We start from the raw sequence: 7,757 nt of genomic DNA, 5'->3' as shown, positions 1-7,757 counted from the left end.
CTTGAGGATCCTGGGACAGGGTCGGTAAAATGTCAGTCCACTCCGTGAGAGCCCTGTGGACCGCGTCGATTCCAGCGGCGGGGATTTCATTTCGAGCGAGGCTGTCTGTACTTCGAGGGAAGCTGCTGCTCGCGCTGCGAAGTCTCACCCGTGACGGCAAGGCCACGGCCAAGTGGGCACAGCTGCCCCCGGGCGGCTCCCGCTCCGCGCGCGCGCGGGCGCGCCTGCCGGGCTGCTGCTGGGCGCTGCCGGGGCGCACGGGCGCACGGACCGGCTCCCCGCCGGGGCGCCTGGTTTGAGACCACGTGCAGCCCCGCGGGCAGCCGGCCGACATGTTACCTAAGTCGGAAGGGAACGGTGCCCGGCGAGGTGGGTGGAGGGGGCAAAATGGCTTCTGCACCGAGGGGGATGGAAAGAACATCTCCGAGCCCCTTGTGCCCCAGAGGAGGCGGCTGGGAAGAAGCCACGGCATCCTCCGCCTGGCGCGGGCTCGCTGGGCACAGTGCCTCGCTGGGCAGGGACCCGGGGCGGGGCGGGGGCCGCCTTCCAGGTTAGAGTGTGGCCTTGACGCACAACAGGTGTATTATTGGGATCCCTGGAAAAGGGAAACGCTTCCCATGAAGGTACTTCCGGTAGCTCTTGCATGGATTAAAAACCAGTTCTTTCTAGACTGAGCTGGGTTTTCTAGCATACTGAAGTGTAATAATATGTGGCTCGTTGTTTTCTTTTCCCTGGGGTTTTAAAATGGACATTGAAAATAGTGGAGCCACGGTAAAACATACTTCTTCAGACAGAAGTGTGTGTTTGTGTGTGTATTTGTGTGTGTGTGTGTGTCCATTGTGACCTGCCTTTTGTTAGGTGAGGGGGTGTGGAGAATAAATAGCCTGATAAAAAGGTTCTCTTCCCGTGGGCAGCTGTTTAGGGGCAGTACTGAAAGCAGTATATACTTTTATCTCATTTAATCATCCAAATAACTCTAAAAGGTAGCTTTTATTAGAGCCCGGGTTCAAAACATGGGTGAACTTAATGGGAAAGTGTTACAGGTGAACTGTTACTGTGGGAAAATGGCTTACTTAGATAAAAATGGGAAGTTTTATCAGAGTAGCACCAGCTCTTAATATTCCAGCATCAGAACCACATTTGGGGATCTTGTTGGAATTCTCTGTTTGAGTAGCCCTAAGCCTCATATAAATGTTTCACATCTTGATACAAAGGTAACGTTTCTCCTGTTGTGGAGATTATGTTGGAATCTTTGTCTTTTCAAAATGAGAAAAGTTTTATTTTCATCCAGCTTGGATTTGCACCCATCCCCAAAAGGTTTTCTGCCTCTGGGATCTCTAGAGAGAAGAATTCTTCACTTGTACTTGAAGATCTATTAGAATATTTAGTGGGCTTTGGTCATCGAAATGAATCTGGAACTCTTCTCTGTGCTCTTACAGAACCTATACTTAAATCTACAGTCAGTTTTTGAACAGAGCCAGGGGCAAATCAGGAAAGGCGTCCATCCATCAGGATGCATCCTTCCAACCTGTATGTTGAGCAAGTAATCCAAGAAGCTGGACTATGTGAGGAACATGCCATCAGGAGTGAGGAAGGCTTATGAAACTATGCCGCTAACACAACCTTGCTTGCTGAAAGTTGAAGGACTTGAAGCAGTTACTGATGAAGATCAAGATCTTCAGCAATTAGAATGGATTACACTTCAACATAAGGAAAACAAAATTCCCCACAAGCACTTAACTTACCAAAAGGCAAAGCAAGCCTGTTGCCTTCAACTTGATTCCAAACTCATTATAACCCTATAGAACTGAACAGAGCCCAACTACCCTCAAAGGGTTTCTGAGTTTGTAAGGCTAATGGCAGCTAACTGCTACATCTTCTGCAGAGTAACCACCCACCTTTCCGTTAACAGCTGAATACTTAACCACTGTGCCATTAGGGCTCACCTGTGCTTTGTTGTTGTTAGAAGCCTTGGGGTCCATTCTAACTTATAGGGACCTAATGGCACAACAGAAGGACACACTCCTCAGTCCCACACCATCTTCACAGTCATGGCTGTGTCTATGCCTATGGTTGCAGCCATTCAGTCCATCTCATTGAGGGTCATCAGCTGCTTCACTAACATGCTCTGCCAAGTGTTAGTGGACCGGTCCCTCTTGCAAACATGTTCATAGCATTCTGACTATACTTCTTCCAAGACAGACTTACTCATTCTTCTGGAAATCTATACTAAGTTTACTATTTTTCGCTAGTTCCATAATTTAAAGAAATCCATTCTTTTAGCTTCCTATTGTCCAGTTTTCAAGTAAATATGAGGCAATTGAAAATACTATGGAAGTGCTTGGGCATGCCTTAGTCCTCAAAGTGATGTTTTTGCTCTTCAGCAATTTAAAGAGCTCTTGTGCAGCAGATTTGCCCAGTGTACAATCTGTGTCATTTGAGTTCTTGACCACTGTTTCCCTTGCTGATTGTGGGGCCAAGTTCAACATCGCCTCCATGATGCTGCTTATTGGTCCAGTGGTGAGGATTTTGGTTTTCTGTTAAGGTTGTGTTACCTGGTTGTTAGTGTCTTTTTTTCAATCCATTACCATGTTCTTCATATAATACGGCTTTTTGGTTACCGGTATTTGCTGAATTGAAACCTTAATGCTAATGTGGACTCTTGGTTTTATTATTTAAGTATCCATGATTATTTTTCTATCAAAGACTATTTCTAGGTACCCTGGAATAATTAAGATATCTAAGTAACGTGAACCCTGGTGGCTGGTGTGTAAGAATTTGGCTGCTAACTGAAAGGTTTGGAACCCACAAGCTGCTCTGCGGGAGAAAGATGTGGCAGTCCGCTTCCATTAGGATGACCGCCTTGGAAACACTTTGGGTGCATCAACTCCATCACCATGGCTTTCTTTGGTTTCTGGCGAGTGCTCCGCTGCCCTAAGGGAGAAAGACCCGGCAATCTGCTGCCATGAAGATTTGCAGCCTCCAAAACCGGGAGGGGCCGGAGTGGGTGCTGCTTTGTCATACAGGGGCTCTGCCAGTTAACTTGATGGCAGGTGGCAAAAATGGCTTGTCAAGTTATGGTTGGTGACAGGAAAAAAAATGAATTTCTTAGTATGAAGGGAGAACAGCGCTCTGAAAATAAAGCAGGTTTGCTAAAGCTGAGTGAGTGAAGAGTGGACAGAAGGCATCTTCAAATTACCTGAGTGGTCAGAGAGGCCTGCTGGGCAAAGAACTGGGCTTTCTAGATAGAAAACCACCAAGATCCAAGGCCTTTTTGAGTTGACACCTTCTTTTTAGGCCAGCGATTCTCAATAATATGCAGCTGACAGTAGTCGCTAGCTGCCTAATTTAAAAGTTGTAGACAATTTGTTAACGACATGCCTGGAATCTGAGTAGCATCATTTAATATCAGGCACAACTGAAGAGGTGCTAAATCAACTTCCCTGTTGTTGCTGCACGCCATTGTAGAGGAGCAGATTGTTGTTGTGAGTGCCACTGAGCTGGTTCTGACTCATACAGACCATGCACAGCAGAACCAGACACGGCCTGGTCCACCGTCTTCACAATCGTCCCTGTGCCTGAGCCCACTGTGGCAGCCACGGTGTCACGCCATCTCATGAAGGCCTTCTTCTTTTTCACTCTGCCTCTACTTTACCAAGCAGGATGTCCTTCTCCGGGCACTAGTCTGTCCTGGCAACATGTCCAAAGTATGCAAAACAAGTCTCGCCATCTTTGCCTCTCAGGAGCACTCTGGCCTTACTTCTTCCAAGATGAATCGGCCTAATCTTTTCACAGCCGTCCATGATGCTTTGAATATTTTTCTCCAGCACCACAATTCAGATGCATCAATTCTTCTTCAGAGTTGTTTATTCGGTGTCCAATTTTCACATGTACATCAGGAAACTGAAAGTACCACGGCTTGGGTCAGGTGCAGAGAGATTAACCCTTAAGTATGTTGCTGCTATTAGTGGCTGTTGAGTTGGCTCATCTCATAGCCACCGTGTACAAAATCAGACTGTGTGAGTTAAAGGGTTTTAGAAGTCGATAACCAGGCTTTTCTTCCTAGCTCATTTTAGTCTAGACCACAAAATTAATGCCATTGAGCTTATTCTGACTCATAGCAACCCCATAGGATAGGGTAGAGCTGTCTTGCATTTTCAAAGGCTGTACATCTTTAGGAGAGCAGACTGCCTCATTTTTCTTCCTTGGAGCATGCTGGTGGATTCGAATTTCTGACCTTGTGTTTAGCAACCCAACGCATAATCCACTATGCCACAAGGGCTGCTGGGCATTACAGCACAGCAAGCCTCTACTGATAATATGGACGGTGGCCATGCATGGCCGGGACTCTAACCCAGGTGTCCATGCGGAAGTTAAGACTGGTACCATGAACCACCGCTGCTTCCCCTTTAGCCTAACAAAATTTACTTTGCACTTATTGACAATTTGCTTTAAAGGAAATTTTGGATCATAGCATTTTCAGACTTTCTCATTTGGTTTAGTTTTTCTGTTTTTTTAATTAGGTAGTTTGGGGGCCAGTAAACATTTTCAAGGAGAGAAAGGTTTTTTTGTTTTGTTTTTTTTCACATTTTAACCATATCTTAAACTGTTGGTTTTCAGGGGAGCTGATATCAAGTTCAAGAAGAAAGAAAATGTTTTGAAATGATTGTGGTAGCAATTGTACAGTACTTCTTGATGTGCTTGAACTATGGAATGATATGATATCTGTAAGAGCTCCCAATAACTCAGGACCTGTTATGAGGGGAAGGGGAAGGTAGAGGTAGAAAGGGGGAACCAATCACAATAATCGATATATAAGCCCCTCCCTGGGGGATGGACAACAGAAAAGTGGGTGAAGGGAGACATCAGACAGTGTAAGACATGAAAAAAAAATTATAAATTAGCAAGGGTTCATAGGGGAGGGAGGAGCTGATACCAAGGGCTCAAGTAGAAAGAAAATGTTTTGATAATGATGGTAACAAATGTACAAATGTGCTTGACACAATGGATGGATGTATGGATTGTGATAAGAGTTGTACGAGCCCCCAATAAAATTATTTAAAAAAAAAAAAAAAGAGTTCCCAATAAAATGATTAAAATGCAGAAAAAGAGAAAAAGAGGTTGGTTTTCAGCCTGGCATATTCTTCAAGGGTCTGTGTTTCCTTCCTCCTTTGACTCTGATCTCAGCTGCCGGCCTTTCACCGCATCACTCTCTGGAAGTAGCGTTTGTGAAGATGAGCACAGCGGGCTCCTCTGGAAACCAGTGGACCTTTCACTCTGTGTCTCTCCTTCACTCAGCACTTGCGCACCGGCCAGATGCGGGCTAACAAGCTAGTCTCAGCCCTCTCTCCCCTCTGGCTTCAGATCGTAGGCCTTTCAGGAGACCTCAAACATCATCTGGCCCCGGCTCCAAAAAAAATCACTTGACTAAAGATTTGCATAAATGGAATGAGCTCAAGTTGTGTTTTTTTGTTGTTGTTTTAGGGTGTGGACCTTCGGGTGAGGGAGAGACTTCCTAATATTGGTTTTATTTTTAAGTCATTTCTGGGACTTCACAGAAAGCTCCTTCAAATATTTGAAGGCTGCAACATAGCCAACGACTTCCTGTTTTCCCAGGCACTTGTCTTTTAAGACGGTGGTTTTCTGTTAGAGATCCTGCCACCTTCCAGGACTGCCATGTGGTGGAACAGACAGACGGGGTGTACAAACGTCCTCTTTATGCAGTCACCTTTCTTTCTGACAGTTGTGCCCTTACCCCGTCTGAGCACCACCTCTGTGAATATTGCCCAGGCTTGAGAGAGCTTCTTAGTTCTTTGAGATTTTGTTTCCCTGTTCCCATACGCATAATGCACTTTCAGGAAACAAACAGCTGTTAAAGCAGAGCTCTCACGTCTTGTATGTTTAATCCAGCTTACATTTTTAAAAATCATGTATTCATGTAGCTGATATTTGAAAATGGAGACAATGTTGCCATGTAGGACAACCTCCATGCTGATATTTTAAAATATGAACTCCGCACTCAGGATTATTCCTCTTGGACAGGAGAGGGCTCTGAGGATCAGAAACGGTGAGGACTTGGTTGTCTGAGAGGTAGGAAGTGGGCTTCAAACCAACCAACCAATCACTGACTTCTACAGTGGGAGCCTTGGTGACACAGCGGAGTAAGGAGAGAGAGATGTGGGAGTAGAGATGTTGGAAACAGAATGGGGGCGGTTCTGTGCACTGTAGAGTGGGTTTGAGTGGGAAGGGACTTAATGACAGGAGTGAGTGTGTGGTGATGCCGCTTGCTGTGTAGCCCATTGTTCTGGTCCAGTGAGACCTTGGCCGGTGTTGATGTGCTCACAGCGAGTGGGTTAGCTATCCCAGTGTTTTGTCAGCTGTCAGTTTGGAGAAGCTTGCGTCCTCCATTTCTCTGTGGTCACCACTAGAGAACTTCTTGCAGGTGGATGTCAGTGGTTCCATTTTCTCGTGCTAATTAGGTGGCCCTTAGGAATGGTCTGTGATATGGGAACCTCACCTCGCTGTGTTCAGTAGGCAGGCTGCCCTCCAGATTCCCAGGAATCTCTGCATCCCCTTCGTTCGTCACTGGTGAAATCAAATCCCAGAGTCCATTTCTCCTCGTATGTTGATTCCCACTCCTAGCGGTGATTTAGGGCAGAGTAGAACTTCCCCACTGGGTTTTCATGGGGAGTAAATCTTTTCAGATGGTGACACCTGTCTCAGAACAACCGGTGGGTTCAAACCGCTCACCTGTGAGTCGAGCACCTGAGCCTTTAACCACTGCCTCATCAGTCTCCCCACCAGTCAGGTAGCCTTTCTCAGAGGTTGGTATGTTTGGGCTTGTTCTGATGTACCTTCTAAAATGATTTGCCCAGTTTAAAATCTGCTGTCATGGGAAGGGAGACCTAATGACTAAACTCTGACTCCAGAAAACGACCAGCTGAGAGGCTTTATTGCCTGGTCTTCATTATGGAGCTTGGACTCTTGGATAATCATGAGTCATCTTGTCCTAAGAACAGATAAGAGTCAGCTTTTGACGATTTACCTTAATCATATTTGCAAACCTGTTTTTTGGAATGTTCTTTATCTGAACATCACTTAGGAAAGATACTTAAATAGGCCCTTTACTTTTCCACCACAGTAAACAGTTACTCATTATGTGTGGGTTTCACCATTAGAATATAGAGAAATTGACTTGGGTGCTGTATATAAAGGTGAGTGATTTGTACACTTTTCTGTGTATATGCTATGTTTCAATAAAAACAGTTTGAAAAATAAAAGAATGTAGAGAAATTGCTTTCTTTCACTGTATTGGTGACATTATGCCAATTGTATTATTCTAGTAGCGTTTTTAATTAACTTTTTTCAACAGTTTTTTAAAATCATTTTATTAGGGCTCATGCAATTCTTACCACAATCCATACACACATCAATTGTGTAAAGCACATCTGTACATTCATTGCCCTCATCATTCTCAAAACATTTGTTCTCCACTTAAGCCCCTGGCATCAGGTCTTCATTTTCCCCCTCCCTCCCCGCTCCCCCCTCCCTCATGAACCCCGGACAATTTACAAATTATTATTTTGTCCTATCTTGTCCTGTCCAACGTCTCCCTTCACCCACACCTCTGTTGTCTGTCCCCCAGGGAGGAGGTCACATGTAGATCTCTGTAATCAGTTTCCCCTTTCCAACCCACCCTCCCTCTACCCTCCCAGTATTGCCCACCACTCACACCACTGGTCCTGAAGGGATCATCC

Source organism: Echinops telfairi, unplaced genomic scaffold (assembly GCF_000313985.2).
Source record: "Echinops telfairi isolate 266 unplaced genomic scaffold, ASM31398v2 ScPeMD7_7469;HRSCAF=8507_1, whole genome shotgun sequence".
NCBI lineage: Eukaryota > Metazoa > Chordata > Mammalia > Afrosoricida > Tenrecidae > Echinops > Echinops telfairi.
Note: the sequence above shows the minus strand (reverse complement) of the source record.